This window comes from Piliocolobus tephrosceles, chromosome 1 (assembly GCF_002776525.5).
Source record: "Piliocolobus tephrosceles isolate RC106 chromosome 1, ASM277652v3, whole genome shotgun sequence".
NCBI lineage: Eukaryota > Metazoa > Chordata > Mammalia > Primates > Cercopithecidae > Piliocolobus > Piliocolobus tephrosceles.
This window is the reverse complement of record NC_045434.1, coordinates 83,383,818-83,402,846: the sequence shown is the minus strand read 5'-3', so window position 1 is coordinate 83,402,846 and position 19,029 is coordinate 83,383,818. Positions and strand designations below refer to the sequence as shown.

Here is a 19,029-nt window from a genome sequence, read left to right as displayed (position 1 = left end):
GAGGTTGCAGTGAGCTGAGATCATGTCACTGCATTCCAGCCTGAAAGACAGCAAGACTCCATCTCAAAAAATAAAATAAAATAAATAAAAAATGAAAGTATACATATTCAATTTTTTTTCTAAATTTAAGCAAGGAAAACTGGGGGAAAAGCCAAACCTGCCACCTGCTAACAACTAGTAATGACTATAACAAGAATTAGGTAAAGCTTTAAAACACACTGAGGAACACAAAGGAAGGCACAAAGGGAATAAATATACCATGTTTTTGAAGAGGAAGACTCAACATAATAAAAACTTCAGTTCTCCATAATTTACTTGATAAAGGTGATGCAGTCTATTACCAACACCATTTTTTTAACCAGACAAGCTGATTATAAAGTTTATATGAAAAAAATGAACATCAACATATGAATGAAAAACAAACCCAAAAGGTGTGGCATATTTGAATATTCAGTGGAATACTACTCTGCAATAAAATGAGTGAATCTCAAAAACATGCTGAGCAAAAGAAGCTGGTCAGAAAAGAGTACACATTATCTGATTCCATTTCTGTGAATTCTGAAACAGGCAAGACTAATTTTTTTTCACAAATAAGACTTTTTTATTTGCCACTATTGTAAGTCCTAACTTTAAAGAGATTCAAGGACTGGGTGGTTCATATCCATCAGCTCGTTTAACTTTAGCACCTGTCTCATCCCCAGTGGCTTTTCCAGAACTGCTACCTTCACCATGAAACTCCGTGAGTTTTCCCAATTCAAACTTGGGCTTCTTCAGCAGTTTTACTTTGCTAATGAAGACATCATGGAGAGGATAAATAGATTGGCAAGCCTTTTCTTTGTCTTTTCCAGTGCTGTCTGGAATCAATTTATTGACCACTTCTTTGAGGTCATTTGTCTGCACCTCTCAGGTCATGATTTCCATCATCTTCTTCCGGATTTGGCGAACCTGTTGGTGCTGAGCATAAGAGGTCTTCCATATCTGATTGTTGTGTTTCTTAGTAAAACCAACTCAGAACAGACGAAGCAAGTAACCATCGGTAGTCTTGACATCGACGTGAGCTTCAAAACTAGCCATCTGCTTTCCAAAGTGGTTGTATCATTTTATCCATGCCATTTTTTGACCATGGAGCACATTTTGTCATGGGCCAGATCCATGCCATGGAAGTTTGTCAGGCAGTTTTTGCCTTGAACATCTTCAGTAATCAGCTTGAATTTTCTAAATACAACATCATCATTCTGCAAATCAGCAAGACTCACTTCAAACACATGACCCTTGAGGCCATCTGATACATTTGGGTTCCTTCAGTCCTGGTGACTAGCATCTCTCCAAGATTTCTTATAGTGAACATAGCAGGTGCTTTCACATCATACCAATCTTTCTTAGAAAATGGATCAACCACTTTCTTCCTGGCCCCTTGTTTGCCACCTTTCTTAAGGTGCTTGTTCTTGCCAACTGCCATGGTGCTGCTCAGAGAACCAAAAGGGCTCAGAGAGCCAAAAGCAAAACTAATTTAGTGATAAAAATCACAGTAGTGGTTTCTTTGGACAGGACATGGAGGGTGTTGATTGGGCAGGGGCACAAGTTAATCTTTCGGGGTGACGGAAATGTTCTATACCTTGATTGATTAAAAACTCTTTGAACAGTAGAACAAAAATGAGTCCATTCTATTGTATTAAAATCATAGCCCAATAAGGATGATTTTAAAACCACACTGAGATAACCTTCACCTATCAGATTGACAAAATTCCAAAAATTTGATAACATGCTCTGTCAGCAAAGCTGTGGGGAAAAGGCACTCTTAAATACTCCCCGTGGTGGTATAAATTAGTGCAGCAGTTATAGAGGGCAATTTGCCAATCAGTCAATATCACAACCACGTACGTCCTTTGACTTAGCAATTACACTTTTAGGAGTTTATCCTACAGGAATACTTACATATATGCAAAATAACGTGTGCACAAGTTTTTTTGGTGCAACATCATTTGGATTAGCAAAAATTTGAAAACAAACTCAAGGCCCATTAACAGGAGACAATTTTTTAAAATTATGGTATTATCATGCCCTTTCACAAAGGGCAACTTTTCAAGAATATGAGGATTTTTTTGTACTGAGCCCTGGAATCAACTCACCTAGAGTCTGATTAGCTCTGGAATTTCCTCTTTTCTTTTCTTTTTTTTTTTTTTTTTTTTTATTGAGATAGGGTCTTGTTCTGTCACCCAGGCACAATCATGGAGTAAGGTGGCACAATCATGGTTCACTGCAACATCAACCTCCTGGGCTCCAGGGATCCTCCTGCCTCTCAGCCTCCTGAGTAGCTGGGACTACAGGCGCATGCTGCCATGCCCAGATAATTTTGTTTTGTTTTTTTAAGTAGAGATGGGGTCAAGTTCTGTTACCCAGGCTTGGACTTTTCCATTACATGAAATAAGATTAAATATTTTTAAGTCATTTTGGGTTGAGATTTTCATTTTGAGCAATTGGAAAATCCTAATTGAGTCAGTTGAATTAGAGGATTTTCATGACTATGTCTCTTTAGTCCTCTCTTTTCCTTGGACTGAGACATGGTCCATGAAGAGCAGAACCAGTGAAAATCCAAATCACAAATCTCATACTGGGCTCAGAATCCCTCTCCTCCTTGGACATCCAGGGACAACCAGGAAACCATTCCTGGGAGTAGCTCCAACTCACAGGCGATTGGACACTTGGTGGGTCAGTACTGGCATCATAGCCAAACCCTGGCGGCCCAGCAGGGTTTGGTGCTTAAGCCATGACTTTAGACTTGTGACATAGAAAGGGCAAAGGCTTTGGAGTTCCGACCTGCATTTAAATCTTATTTCTGTCATTTACTGATTTTAGACCTCCAGCAGCTTGTTTAGCCTCCTTAACCCTCAATTTCTAATCTGTAAAATGGAAGAAATAAATTGACCTCAAAGAGTTTCTCCATACATTCATTTCTCCCTGAGTGTTTTTGAGCACTCCTCACATGCCAGTGCCCTAGGCACTAGGATATATCAGCGAAAATCAAATGAGTCTTAGAGGGGAGTGTGCGTTCAATCAATGCCAGCTTCCTTCCTCTCCATTTATGTCAGTTGTAGCCTCCTAGAGGTCAGGAAGCCAGGTCTGGGGAAGTCCAGACAGGCATATGCCTCTCCTGCTGACCCATTGCCCCAATCTGGCAGAGGGAGGACCGCTAGGATGTGTAGACCTGCACACCAGAACACATCAGTACCTGGGACCAGGGGTGGTAGGCTGGCCAGCTGCCACCATGGCCCGCTCTAAGACACCATGGGGTGCCCATGCCAGACCCTGGCTCTTCCTGCCTGGGCCCAGACTTCTGCTGAAAAGGCTGGTGGCTGCGATCTTGGGATGGGCTGGGAACAGTGAGAATGAGAGCCCACAGGCCAGAGGCAATGGCTGTGAGGCCCAGGCGCCAAGACCCCTCACATGCTCCACTGTCCCATTAGACTTCACTTACAAAAGCACAGATCCAGTCAGTCACCGTGGCTCATGCGTATAATCGCAGCACTTTGGGAGGCTGAAGCAGGAGGATCATTGAGACCAGCCTGAGCAACATGGCAAGACCATGTCTCAACAAAAAGTTTAGAAATTAGCCAGGCAGGCTGATAGTCCCAGTTACTCGGGAGGGAAGGCAGGAGGATTCTTGGGCCCAGGAATTCAAGGCTGCTAGTCATGATCTCGCCACTACACTCCAGCCTGGGCAACAGAGTGAGACTCTGTCTCAAAAAGCACAGATTCAAAAATTAAATCATGGAGAATTTCAAGGACAGCAACCACAGAGCATTAAACCTCAAGTGTGGGGCCTTGTGCAATGCACTCACCCATGAAGCAGGCCCTAATAATTTGGGGATATAATTATAGCCTCTCAAAAAATGCTTGTTAATTAATCTAAGCCTCTTGGTGAATTTAAAGCAACTGGAGATCTTTATGGACGTCTGTTAGTTTTACTGGACTGAGACAGTGCTTCTCCAAGTATGGTTTCATCTGCCCCCTTCGGTTAAAAGGCAGATCCCTGCACCCCACCCCAGACCTTCTTAATCAGAATCTATGGGAGTGAGGCCTGTGAATTTCATTTGTACACCTCATGATGCTTCTAGGCTTTAAAATTGAGAACAAGCAAAGCATGGTGGCACATGCCTGTAATCCCAGGTCTTCAGGAAGCTGAGGCGGGAAGACTGCTTGAGCCCGGGAGGTCAAGGCTGCAATGAGCCATGATTATGCCACTGCACTCCAGCCTGGCAACAGAGTTAGACGTGAGACCTTGTCTCTTTTTTTCTTTCTTTTTTTTTTTAATTAATGAATTTATTTATTTAGAGACAGGATCTCAACCTGTCATCCAGGCTGGAGTGCAGTGTGTGATCATAGCTCACTATAACCTGGAACTCCTAGAGACCCCCGTCTCTTTAAACAATAATAAATAAGAATAAGATTAAGAACCACTAGAATCAGGCAGCACGTGTAGAAAGCATGGGGTTTCAGGATGAACTCCCCCTTTCCTGTCCCCATTCTGCCATGACTTCATTGGCAGTGACCCTTCTGCTTCATGGAGGTGACGCCTGACCAGCTTGGCCAACAGGGGTTCTGTGAAGGGTGCAGGAGATCACGTACGTGGACGCACTGACCCCATGTCTGTGGACACACATGGCTCCACTCAGGAGCCTCCATGCTGGAGCCAGCGTGACATGGCCCCTCAACCCATCTCAAATGCTGTGAATGCAGGTCCCAGGCCTTGGTTCTTTATCCCCAAGTCTTCACTGAAGAAGTATTATTTCAGCTCTATCCTTCATTTCCTCCCTCCTCCCATAATCCCCTTGTGTAGTGCTGGACATGCTCAACAGCACACAGGAGGGCTGATGGGGATCCCAGGTGGAGACCCAGACGCTGAGCATGAGGTCAGGATGAGCGGCGTGCCTGTCCCCTCTGCTAGGTCTCAGCCCATCAAGGCACCTGGTTGTTTCCACCTTCCTAAGAACCCATGGCAAGAAGGCAAAGGGCTGGTCCTGATCCTCGGTCCCCCATGAGGGTACTCAGAATAGTCTTTCTCCGTATCTCAGACCCCTCAGAAGCCGGAGGAGAAGGGGGAGGAAAGAATGAGCACAGAAGCTCCCCAGAGAAATGCTTCACTGCCTACTGTAATTCTTCTCAGCAGATGTTTCCTTGGATTCTATGAAAGCCTGTTTGCATGTAACAGACTAGGGCAAATCAATAAGGAAAGCTGGTATTCCCGGGGTACTGCCTAGGAAGAAGGGAGTGCGGCTGCTCCTACAGACTCTCTAGCAACAGCTCTGAAGCCTGGTGCCACCCTTCAGCCTCCTGACTAGAGAATGAAGGTCTCTGGCCTCTCCTTTCCTGCCACTGCAAACAGGCTCCGTCCTGTCGGTGTACCTAGGGCCTGAGGTTTGGTCAGCTCCCCATGATGGAGTCTGGGCTACCCCTGTCACTCCGAAGGAGAAGTCATTTCCAGTTCCCCTCGCCTCATCTGGCTGTGGACAAATGTTGCAACCCCCTCTAGGGGTTTCCCCCAGGCTCAGGGACCCGTGTTTCTCCTTGCTACAAGTCCAATGCAACAGACAATGCCACAGCTCTGTCCTCAGCTCTGCCTGTCCCCTCCGGAAGGAAGACACAGAGCCTTGAGGCTCACTCACCTCTCTGTCCCAGCACCCCAGCCCAGAGGAAGATGTTGGGCCGAGTTCACCCTACGAGCCCAGAGAAATTCCCCTCCCTCCAGAGGTAAGCCAGCAGCCCCAAAACAAAGACTGGATGTCCCTCCATAGGAATAACCTAATTTGACCTCCATCCTCGTACAGCGCTGTCTCCAGCAGGGGCCTCGCCTTCATGAGTGTGGTGGAGTCTGGAGCCTGAAGCTGCCTGCCAAGCTTCCAGCTAATTGGAAATTGATGATGACCTCTGCATGAGGCCCTGCTGGAAGCTTGTGGGATTTGGATCCTCAAGCAGGGCTGTGTGTCCAGTTGCCCAAACCAGGAACAACACTAAACATACCCTGTAGTCCCCCACCATGATCCCTATGCAATTCCAGCTTGTGCAGGGCAGCATGACATTCTTAACCAGGAGGTATGGACAGCCCACTTACTTCCCTTCATAGTTGGATTTAAATGTTTTACTTTCATATATATATATATATATATATATATATACTTAACTCTTAAATATGGTCCAATCAAAGTAGTGACTTAATTTAACAATTAGCCAATCCAAACTTACGCACTTTATTTGCTTGGTTTTTTTTTTAGTATTTTTTTGGCCAGGTGCAGTAGCTCATTCCTATAATCCCAGCACTTTTCAAGGCCGAGGCGGGAGGATCACTTGAGCTCAGGAGTTCAAGACCAGCCAGCAAGACCTCATTTCTACTTAAAAAAAAAAAAAAAAAATCAGCCAGGCTTAGTGGCACGTGGTCTGTAGTCCCAGCTACTTGGGAGACTGAGATGGGAGGATTGCTTAAGCCTGGGAGATCAAGGCTGCTGTAAGCTGTGATTGTGCCACTGCACTCCAGCCTGGGTGACAGAGCCAGACACTGTCTCAAAAAAAAAAAAAAAAAAAAAGTTTTATTGAGGTAGAATTAGCAAATAAAAGCCACGTATGTTTAAAGTGTATTGTAGAATATTAACATATATATTTGGGGAGTAAAAGTGCAGGTTTCTTACTTGCATATATGGCATAGTGGTAAAGTCTAGGGTTTTAGTGAACTCATCACAATGGTGAACATTGTACCTAATAGGTAATTTTTTAGCCCTTACCCCCTTCCTACACTCCCACCTTTTGGAGTCTCCAGTGTTTGTTATTCCATTTTGTATGCCCACATGTACCCATTGTTTAGCTCTCAAATACTCTATGAAACTTTTTTTTTCTTTTTTGAGACGGAGTGTTGCTCTGTTGCCCAGGCTGGAGTGCGGTGGTGCAATCTCAGCTCACTGCAACCTCTGCCTCCTGGGTTCAAGCAATTCTTCCTGCCCCAGCCTCCCGAGTAGCTGGGATTATAGGCGCCCACCACCGTGATCGTCTAATTTTTGTAACCATGAAACTTTAAGAGTGCCATGCACCGGCCACCTAACTGAGCAGCTGGTCTATCAGTGACTTCACAGAACTCTCTCCCACCAGGATGCAATTCTTATTCATGCTGGGGTTACCACTGCCTGCTGAGGGCCTTCCAGAACCAGAACCAAGCTGCCCTTAGGGTGTTACAAGGAAGCTCCTGGACTGCCATGGTGTGTTTGGGCATCTGATTGTCTGGTGAGTGGAAAAGGTTTGGCTCAGCACCCTGCCATGACCACCAAGGGCATAGATGAACTGCCAGCCAAGGCACCATCTATGGTCAAGTAACAGAGCCAGCACTGCCCCAGGGCACCCATCCCAAGGTCACCATGTCTCGCCAGCTCTCTTACATGCTGCCTGGCAGAGTCTGCACACAGGGCAGCCATGTGGAACAGATCTATGGCCAGTAGCTGACTCCCCGATGACAATTCCTGGATAAAGGCCCCAGATACTTGCTGACAGAGAAAGACAGGCATGCTTTAATGATGTGTCCCAGTGAGTGCAAATGTGCCACCACCACCTTCTGCTCTCCCTGTGCCCTGTGGGGATCCCCAGGCCTCTATCATGAGGCCATGATTCCTCAAGGTCAAGACATCAGCACTGAGCCGCCAGTTTCTGGTGCATGGGTGTCAGGCTAAGGAGCCGATCCCATCTGACCATGTCCCAGTCCTCTGCTCAAAGCCAGGGCTTCTGTTAGGGGAGTTGCTCAGCAGTGCATTAAACAAGAGTAGTTTGTGAGTTCCCAGGAGCCCCTGCCTCTAGAAGTCCTATTGGCCGGTGTCCTAGGGCTGGGGAGGCAGGATCCTTGTTCCTCAGGAAAGAAACTTTGAGCTCAGGCCCCGAATGACTGCAGAGAATAGACAGGCTGCCTGGCAAGAAGGGTGGCATTCCAGACATCCACTTTTTTTTTGAGATGGGGTCTCGCTCTATGGCCCAGGCTGATCTAGAACTCCTGGACTCAAGTGATCCTCCTGCCTCAGCCTCCCATGTAGCGGGGACTACAGGTGAGCACCACCAGGACTGGCCAATTTTTGTATTTTTCGTAGAGATAGGGTCTCATATGTTGCCTGAGCTGGTCTCGAACTCCAGGGCGCAAGCAATCCCCCTGCCTCAGCTTCCCAAAGTGCTGAGAGCCACCATACTCAGCCCAGATACCCTACTCTTAATTGGCTAACAGCACATTGTCCACCTGGAGAGGTGACTGTGCCCAGTTAATCCATCCCCCAAGCAGTGGGCACACTGGCAGCTGCCTGCCTGGGCCTCCCTCCCTGTCCCAGACATGTATCATCCATCCCAGCCTTCCAAAGAGGTGACTCAAGGGAGGGAGGACCCTTTTGGCTCGCTATAACATGTACCCCCAGCACGCTTCCTTCGCTCCTCCCTCCTCCGACCCCTGTGGCTTCTCTCAGTGAGACAACCTCTCACTGCCTCTCCTCTTGCCCCACACTCTCTCCCCAGCTCCCTTCTCTCTAGAGGCTCAGCGTCTGTCTGCCTTGGCTCTTGGCTGAATGATTGAATGCTTTAATTTATCTGCCAGGAGATGTCTTTACAGCTCTGCCCTCCGTAATTCACACGGCAGTCGTCTGCTGGGATGTGTATAATTCAGCGCTGAGAGGGCTCTGGGATGTGCGGACACAAAGGAGCCCAGGGAGACACTGCTTGAGACGAAACTACTGGAAAGGAGGCTTGGAGAGATCAAAGCAGGCTGGCGGAGAGGTGTGGGTAGGAAGAATCCTGCCCCAGCCAGGGGCTAGCCTAGTGCTTCTCCACGCTGGCTGCACATTGGAGTCACCTGGGGAGCTTTAAAAATTAATGATGCCTGAGCCCCACCCCAGACCAATTAAATAAAGCATCCGTAGTTTCAAAAAGCTCCCCTGGTGATTCTAAAGTTGACCCAGGGATGAGAGTAACAGGCTCAGCTGCAGCTGCTGGGGAGGGAGAGAAGGGATGGGAACATACTTAGGCAAAGGAATGTTAGGTTGACCACACACCTCCCCTTCAAAACCATGCAGCAGAGAGCCAGGGCACGGTGGCATAAACCGTGGGCATGTGTACCTGGCTCTAAGTGAGAAGGGTGTCCCTAAAAAGCTCAGCATTCTGGAGGCAGAGTGGGGGACCCTTCTGCTCAGGTGCCCCAGAGAGTAAGGCGGGAGGGGACACCAAAACAGCCTAGGCCTCATGCCTTTGCCTCTGTCCTTCTTAATCTCACCTTGCTCCCTGCACCCCCACCACTCTCTTCACCTTCTAAATCCTCTCTGTTCACAAAGACTCCCCTTAAATGGCACCTCCTTTTCATGCCACAAGCAAAGACAGAGTATGAACTACACGTCAGGCCCCGGTTTCTGGGAAGGGAAAGATGGAGACATCTGGAGCCTACCTGAAGCTGCTCACAGACAGAAAGTGACCCCCGGGAACCACGCAGTCCTTACAGTGCAGTAAGTGCTGTCAGAGCCTGGGCGCTCAGTGATGGGGCTCTTCATCAACCCTGGGCTCTGCCTATGGGGCTTTAAGGTTTTCTGGGAGGAGATGACATTTGAGCTGAGTTTTTTGTGTTTTGGGTTTTTTCTGAGACAGAGTCTCGCTGTGTCAGCCAGGCTGGAGTGCATTGGTGCGATCCTGGCTCACTGCAACCTCCGCCTCCCGGGCTCGAGCAATTCTCCTGCCCCAGCCTCCCTAGTAACTGGGATTACAGGTGTGTTCCATCATGCCTGGCTAATTTTTGTATTTTTAGTAGAGACGGGGTTTCACCATGTTGGCCAGGCTGGTCTCAAACACCTGACTTCAGTTGATCCACCCGTCTCGGCCTCCCTGTGTGCTGGGGTCACACTGTGTCCAGCCTGAGCTGAGTTTTAAGGGACCATGGAATTTCCCAGATTAATCAGTATCTTCCTTCTCCATGTACATGCTGCACCTTTTCTCTACCAAGTGCCTTGTAACAGTTAGATGCTTATGTGACTGCATCTGCAGAGGTGAGGTGCTTGGGTGCAAACCAGGTATCTTATTCACTTTGGTAATAGGTGATAGGCCTAGTACTATGCCTGGTGCACTGTAGGTACTCGATGAATGACTGTTTAACTGAACTAAATGCAATTACAGTTTACACTTTTGTTGGGGAGGGAACGGCAAGAGCTAGGGTCTTGCCAATGGCTCTATATGTGGGCCCCTGTGGGCCCAGGTCCCCGCAACTCTCTGCTGTCTGGACTTTGTGTGCTCCAAGCACTGGTAGGAGAGACATGGTCGCTGAAATGAGGCCCAAAGTGACTGAAGCTGGGGCCACTGTGGATGCTGAAGAAGGTGAACTGCAAGAGGGTACAAGGAAGGCCAGGATGTGCAACAGTGGGCCTAAGGACTAAATGTAGGGGTAAGGTCAGAGGCCAGGCACCCACCCTGCAAGGAGAGCCAGGAGCCAGGGTGCCAAGGACAGCCCCCTGGAGGCCACCTAGTAGGCAGGGCTTCTGTGCATGTGGGACCAGGGCTGACCCCACGATGCACACAATTCCCAGGAGGGATAGGAATGAGGAGAGAGACTTGTACGGGGCTTGCAGTGTTCCATGAAGAAAGGGAGAAAGGAGACAAGAAAACATGAGCAGCAGTCTGAAGGATTTCAGGGCTGCCTGTGGAGCCAGGCACAGAAGCGTGTGCCTGTAGTCCCAGCTAATTGAGAGGCTGTGGCAGGAGGATTGCTTGAGCCCAGAGGGTGGATTGAGCCCAGGAGTTCTGGACTGTAGTGTGCTATGCCAGTGGGGTGTCCGCACTAAGTCTGGCATCAATACGGTGACCTCCTGGGAGCAAGGGGCCACCGGGTTGCTTCAGGAGGGGTGAACTGACTCAGGTCAAAATTAGAGCAGTTCAAAACTCCCGTTCTGATCAGTAGTGGAACCGCACCTGTGAATAATCACCACACTCCAGAATGGGCAACACAGTGAAACCCCATCTCTAAAAATAATAATTAAAAATTTAAACAGAAAAAGATTTCCTGTGGAGGGTTTTCAAAATACACTGGCCTAAGTTTTGCTGTCCCAGAGATTTTGATCTGGGCAGCCCAAGTGTGTATTTGGGGGATAATAAATGAAATTAATACATGTACAGTGCTTAGAAGGGCTCACATTAGCATGCAAAAAATGTTAGCTCTGTTACTCATTATTACCCAAAAAGTCTATTATCTACTCTGTGTAGCACTGGAAATACTGACACTGACAAGCCCACATCTCTGCTCTTTCAGAGCTTACAACTTGCAGACGGGGGTGAAAAAAAAAAAAAAAAAAAAAACATTAAAACTAAGCAAATTCAAAGAATGCTATATCCAGTCTGCCCTCAAAGCCTGCCTTTTCTGCCTCATAGGTCTGTCCTTTTCTTGCCTCCCACTGCCACAGTCCTGGTCCAGGCTGCCATCACCTCTCACCAGGATGGCCCCAACAGCTCCCAGTTTTCCCTGCCTGCAGCCTTGCAGCTCTCCTCACAATGCAACCAGAGGGATTGTCTAAAAGGCACATCTTCCTCCTCTCCTGCCAGTTTCCAAATCTCTTCTCCAAGTGTGCTCCCGGCAAATTAAACAAGACAACCAACCCAGGCTGGAGTAGATCTTGCGGGTTTCTTTCATCAACATCACACCTCGTTAGGTTGATTTGTGTGTTTCCAGAGATACATGTGCTGGGTGTGTGTGTATTTTGAACACCATCTAGTGGACAATAAGGCAATTTATTTCCAGGCTGTGGAATGAACCCCCCAAGCCCTAGTCAATCTTTCTAACTTCAAAGATTTAATAAGTAGCCAGATTTTAAAAGCAAAGATTGTTCTTGACCCCATAATAAGATCAGAGGCAAAGGCAACTTGCCGCCTGCTTCAGAAGCTTCACTCTGCCAATAGGCCAGGGGGAAAGAAAGAGTGGGGTGGTGCCAAATAGAGGTAACTTTGGCCCTTAAGATCCTTTTGTCCACACCCCAGATGCTGGTTCCTTGCTCTCCCTGTAGCTTCAGATTCTCAGCTGGTTTCCCATCACTTTTCCTAAAAGGATAACAGCGCTGCCTAGCAGATTTCAAATTTCAGTCTACCAAGCACTGCTATTTCTCTCTCTCCTGTCTTAATGTTTAGGAGACAGAATCTCACTCTGTCACCCATGCTGGAGTGCAGTGGCACAACCACAACTCATTGCAGCCCTGAGCTCCTGGGCTTAAGCTGTCCTCCCACCTCAACCTCTGGGACTACAGGCCCATGCCACCGTGACCACCTAACTTTTTAAAATGTTTTGTAGAATGGTTGGGTTTTGTAGCCCACACCTGTAATCTCAGCACTTTGGGAGGGCAAGCCAAGGGGATCGCTTGACCCCAGGAGTTCAAGACCAGCCTGGGCAACATGGTGAAACCCCATCTCTACAAAAAATTCAAACATTATCTTGGCATGGTTGTGCGTGCTTGTAGCCTCAACTACTTGGGAGGCTGAGGTGGGAGGATCACTTGAGCCTAAGAGGAGGAGGCTGCAGTCAGCCAAGATCACACCACTGCACTCCAGCCTGGGCAACAGAGCGAGACTCTGACTCAAAAAAAAAAAAAATGTTTTTGTCAAGATGGGGTCTCTCTGTGTTTACCATGCTGGTCTCGAATGCCTCAAGCAATCCCCTTGCCTCAGCCTCCCAAAGTGTTGGGATGACATATGTGAGCCACCACACTTGGCCTCCAAGCACTGCTGTTTCCCATGGTAAATTAATAAATTGGTGTCCTGATTTTCGTATCAATCTCCCAATTGGTTCCCAATGGATTCCTTCCGGATACGTGGACAAAATTGAGTTACAAGACTAAGAAAGCTCAGTGTCATACCCTAGAACATGGTGAGCCCATCAAGGTCAGGCCACCTGGTCATTCCTTGAGCACCGGTCAAATGACCTCCCTGTGGAATGGCCATCTTGTCACCACCACAATTACATCCCAAGAATGTCATCCCAAGAGTGCTCAGAGTATGGCCTCTTCTCAGGCTGACAAGTCTTGACCAGAAGGCATTCATTTAATATCAAATATTTATGGAGCTTCCTCTGTGGGCCTCACTAGAGACTTAACATGCATTATCTTTCTTAATCTTCACATTGGCCTCTTAGGTACATACTACTATTATCTCCATTTTACAGGTGAGCAGATGGGTCTAGAGAGGTGAAGACCTTTGCTTATAGACACAGAGCTAGCAAGAGGTAGATCCTCCTGGGGCTTTACAACCTGGGCAATTTAACTACCATGCCTTGTGTGACTCTGGAATGAGGACCTAGATTATCTGTCAGGGACCTAGTCAAAAGCTTTCTTTCTCCCTTACTTTCTGAGAAAACTATACACTGGACTTGTTGAATGGCTAGCTCTGTAACCTCCCAGAGGCATCAGCTCAGTCCTTACTTTTAACAAGGTCCTATTGATGAGGGGCCCCAAAGAACCTGTCTGTTAACAGGCACCAGCACCCACTGGGCACAGACCCTTGGTAAACCATAGTTTGTGGTTACAGGGTAGGACTGTTAATTTATTTCTCCTTTAAGGATGCCCAGAAAGAAGTGATCCTATGGAGGGAGAGTTCCCTGGACCAAAGACATCTGCCCTTCCATGGTCCTCGCTTACACTATAGGCAGACCCCTCAAGGAGATGGGCACCATGCGATGGATCCAGCTTCAAACTCCAGCAGACTCACTCATTACAAGGACAATCAGACTGCCTGAGAGCCCTGCCTTCCACGACATGTTGCTTCCCACCCCCAGGGCAGACCCAGGGCAGAAGTGCTGGGGAGAGCTTCCACTGGGTTTTTCTGTTTGTGATTTGCTGTTTGAAACTTTTTATTGTGAAATTGGGCCAAGCACGGTGGCTTATGCCTGTAATACCAGCACTTTGGGAGGCCAAGATGGGTGGATTGCTTCAGCCCAGGGGTTCGAGACCAGCCTGGGCAATGTGGTGTAACCCCATCTCTACAAAAAAAATACAAAATTTAGCCCAGTGTGTTGGTGGGTGCCTGTAGTCCCAGCTACTCAGTAGACTGCAGTGTGTTGAGCCCAGGAAGTTGAGGCTGCAATAAGCTGAGATCCTGCCACTGCACTCCAGCCTCAGAAACAGAGTGAGGCCCTGTCTCAAACAAACAAACAAACCCTTTTATTATGAAATACATGAATGTGAATATTATATATAACCCTTTTAAAGATTAGTAATAATACAGTCATGTACTCATTATCAAGTTTAAGAAATAGAATAATACCAATAACTTTGGTGCTCCCTGAGTTTTCTTCTCCAGTTGTATTTCCCTCCATCACCCCAGAAATAACCACTATTTGAAAATGTATGTTAATCATTTCCTTGCTTTTCTTTAATGAATTACAATATATGTATGCAACTTTAAACAAAGTATTGTTTCATTCTTCCTGACTTTGAATTTTGTATAAGTGGATCCACACTAAATGAATTATTTTCTTAGGCTTGTGTTTTGAGATTCACATTATTGACATGTGGGCTGTAATTCATTCATTTACACTGCAACACGGTATTCTATTGAATGACTATACTACAATATACTTATCTATTCTACTGTTTGTAGATATTTGGGTTGTTTCCATTTGGGGCTATTATAGACAATCCTACCATAAACATTTTGGCAATCTCCCTGTCTTCCTGGTGCCCCTGGAAAAGTTTTCCTAGGATAAACCTAAAACTGGAATTACGGGTCAGAGAGGACGATCAAGTTCACATTTATTAAGCATTGGCTGGCTATTATTTTATGCTCCCCTGGTGTTGGCTCTACATGGGGCAGTTGCCACTGCTTATTTATTTGGCAAACATTTATTGAGTTATTTTTGTGTCAATCACTGTGTTAGGTACTAGGGTTTGAAAGATGAGCAAGATACTGCCTTTGTCCTAAAGGAATTCACAGGTTAGATGGTACAATGGACTGAATGTTTATGTCACCCCCAAATTCATATGTTGAAATCCTAACTCCCCAGGGGACAGTATTTGGAGGTGGGACTTTCGGGAGGTGATTAGGCCGTGAGGACATAGCCCTTGTGAATAGGATTAATGCCCATATATAAAGGAAACCCCAGCACTTTGGGAGGCTGAGATGGGCAGATTGCTTCAGCCCGGGAGTTCCAGACCAGCCTGGGCAACATGGAAAAAACCCCGTCTCTACAAGAAAAATACAAGTTTTTTTCCCTTTCATCATGTGAGGTTACAATGAGAAGGCACCATCTATGAGGAAGTGGCCCTCACCAGATACTGAATGTGCCAGCACCTTGATCTTGGATTTCCCAGACTCCAGATTTCTGTTGTTTGTAAACCACCTGGTCTACAGCATTGTGTTATTACAGCCCCAACAGACTAAGACAGATGGGAAAGCCAGATATGTGAGCAGATTATTGTAAAAAAAAAAAAAAGGGGATTCCGCACATGGCAGGGGGAAATCTGTGAGTTTAGATTAGGTGACTCTGCACAAATGCCAATCCACTATATCCACTATCTTGGGTTCTTAACTATAGCTGGCTGGTTAGCTTTGAGAGAAGGGCCTCTTGGGTCATGTCCACTGGACACAGTCCCATTGCTGAATCTGAATAGAGGCCTTGTGCTCTGTGCCTGTCTGTGGTATCATCAAGGTGACCAACCCTGTCTTGGGTCAACCCTGAGTCCTGAGCTGAAATCTTCACAGGCTTGCTAGTGGCTACCTCCTTAGATCCCTGCCCACTTACCCATCTCACAATTATGGAATGCCTCTTTCCAGAACACTTGCCCTCAACTCATAAATTAATTGTCTCTGCTGGGCCAGCAAGAGGAAGGCATAGGCCTTGGGTGACCTTTGGAAAAGCAATTACCTCTGGCCTCAGCTGTAAATCTAGCAGACCAGGCATGTCTCCACAAGCCCTCCCTGTTTCAAACGTCTGGATGTTTTGGGCCAGGAGCAGTGGCTCATGCCTGTAATCCCAGCGCCTTGGGAGCCTAAGGAAGGAGTGTCACCTGAGCCCAGGAGTTAGAGGCTGCAGTGAGCTATTGACCATGCCACTGCCCTTCAGCATGGGCAACAGAGCAATACCCTGTCTCAAAAAAAAAAAAAAGTCTGAGGATTTTGGCACTTGTAATTGTATACTAGCGAATTAAATTCAACTCAATTAGTTTTCAGTATGTCAAATAACAAATCCTACCACAATAGGGTTCTGCTGTAATTCAAAAAAATCAAATCTCAAAACATTAGATTATTTGTGTTTAGTTCTAGCTGAATTTTCTGCCCCCTGAAATTGTAAAGAAAGAAGAATCACGCAATTTTGATGCTATTTTTCTTAAAGAAGAGTTATTGGAAAATAAATCATAAAAATTGAAAAAAGTTTCTGTGTAAATATGGTTAGGAAATCTGCACTCTGGTTAGAATTATGTAACAATTTCCAAAGCAGCTCTGTTTCATAAAAGCAAAGATGCCCAGCTGGGTCATAATGTAAATGTGGTTTGTTGAAGCTATTTCCCCCTTGGATTGGTAAACTATCTGTAGCTTTATTTTCTTTCCTTTCCTCCTTTATGGTGTGTTTAAAAGAAGAAAGTAGTAAAATAAGATCCACTCAGTCACTAAGAAAACAAGGACAAAGGTTCTCAAACTATAATCAAGGAAATGAAAAAATCTACATTTCTCACGGCTTTGCTGTCATTTGAGAAGTGAGCTGGCTGTGGCCGCCGAGGCTCCTGCATCAGCCCCAGTTCTACAGATGAAGCAGTGGTCTCCTGACATTGATTTCCAGGATGTCTCATTCCCTCACAACAAAGCCCCATTCCTGACAGAAAATCGGCATCCAGGACAATTGCGTGGGCTTGGAAGGGAACATAATTTTTGGAGGCAGTTGCGAGTTTCTGTATGCTGGCCTCATGTTTTAAAATAACTGGGCTTATTTGCTCTGTGAGAAATGTGCTCAGTAGAACTGGTCTACGTGGGCAGAGTTGCTGCAGTAGTGCCAGGCAGAGCATTCTGCACGTGGCAAATTCAACCAGCATCAGCTGAACTGAATTAACTCAATGCCACCCAATGGGCTCTGCCCTTCATCATGCCCTGATGGACTTACCCTGACTTTTTTAAAGGCAAGTCCAAAAAATTCATTTGACATATTCAATCATTCATTCATTTACTCAACAAATGTTTACTAAGTACCAACCTAGTACCTGTGCCAGGTACTAGGCTAAGTGTTAAGAATACAAAAGACTTCACATGTTAAAACTTAACCTATATTGCCAAGTAGGAGGGCTATGCTGTTCATTCATTTTCTCATTTATACATTCATTCACCAGGCAGTGGGGGTATAAAATGAGTAAGACTCTCGAGCAGGAAGTGTCAGTCCTCAAAGAATATCTAATGGAATAAGGAAATGGAATTGTCACAATAAGGACAGTTACAGAGGGCTGCCTTTAATTAATGTATTTTTTATTTCTTCTCTGGAGAGGCTGGTTTTTCTAAGATGCCTGTACCAGCTGTCCCTTTGGAATAGATCTATGTTCAAGTGTTGTCAAGCACTTAAAAAGAGACAGGCACTGTGGTTCACACCTGTAATCCCAGCACTTTTGGAGGCCAAGATGGGCTGATCACCTGAGGTCAGGAGTTTGAGACCAGCCTGGCCAACATGGTGAAACTTCATCTCTCCACTAAAAACACAAAACTTCGCTGGGCATGGTGGCGGGCGCCTATAATGCCAGCTGCTCTGGATACTGAGGCAAGAGAATCGCTTGAACCAGGAGGCAGAGGTTGCAGTGAGCCGAGATCACACCATTGCTCTCCAGCCTAGGTGACAAAAGCAAAACTCCATATCAAAAAAAGAATCTCATGGCTATACCCTTTCCTCCACCCTGAGTCCCAGGAGGGCTTTGTGCCCAAAGTGCCCCTTTAGTGCAAACCATACATCTCTCCCTTGCAGAGGCTTGGGAAGCAGTCATCAAAGCAAGGGGAGTCCTGAACGGGAATGAGACCCAGGGCTCCTGCTCACAGGATGCCTGCCTTCTGGGGTAGTCACCAAAGCGTTAAGGGGGTCTGATTGCAGGTGTGGTCTTTATACTTCAATAGAGTGTGGTTTTGTCTTGTTTTCACAGACTTTGTGCATTATTTATATAATCAGAAAAAGAGACAAGAAGGCTGTTTACATTGTGGATTTTTTAAAAAAGGAAAAAAAGAAAAGAAGGGGAGGCGGAATGTGGTAGAGGCAGCCATGGAAACCAAGCCCCCTCTGCCTCTCACACCTCACAGGACTCTGGCTTCAATCCACCCACCACAGGCTCCCTTAAGCATTTCTTTCTTTCTTCATCATGCGAGAACATCTTTTTTCTCTAGTCTCACTCTTTTAATAACCAGGCAACATAATGCATGTTGAAGAGCATTTGGAAGTTAAGAGCAAACAAGGGAAATGAAGTAAGACATGTTTATATCACTTTTTTAAAAAGACTGTGAAGCTTAAAGTAAACAACATTGGGAATTATTTTTAATAGGCACAAGGTGATACAGGAAATTCATAGCAGAAGAAATTGCAACAGCCAATGAAACATAAAAAGATATTCAACCTTATTGCCAACAACAAAAAAAATAACATGGTGGCTTACGCCTGTAATTTCAGCACTTTGGGAGGCCAAGGACGGCGGATCGCCTGAGTCCAGAAGGTATACCTGGCCAACATGGCAAAAAAATTAGCCAAGCGTGTTGGCACGAGCCTGTAGTCCCAGCTACTCTGGAGGCTAAGGTGGGAGGATCACTTGTGTCCAAGAGTCTGAGGTTGCAGTGAGCTGAGATCACGCCACTGCACTCTAGCCTGGGGGGCAGAGCAAGACACTGTCCCTCCCCCTCCAAAAAAAAAAAGAATTGAGGGAAGGAGACACTGCAAATGCCCCCCATCCAAAAACCACACCCTGAGGATGTTTGTCTAAAAAAATCTTAAAAAAGAAAACACACACACTAAAACTGATAATACAGCCCAGGCACGGTGGCTCACACCTGTAATCC

General features: G+C 46.3%; 1 pseudogene; it reads right to left on the bottom strand.

The window, feature by feature from the left end:
• Positions 1–639: 639 nt before the first annotated feature.
• On the bottom strand, positions 640–1,459 carry LOC111537024 (annotated as a pseudogene).
• Between the last annotated feature and the right edge of the window lie 17,570 nt (positions 1,460–19,029).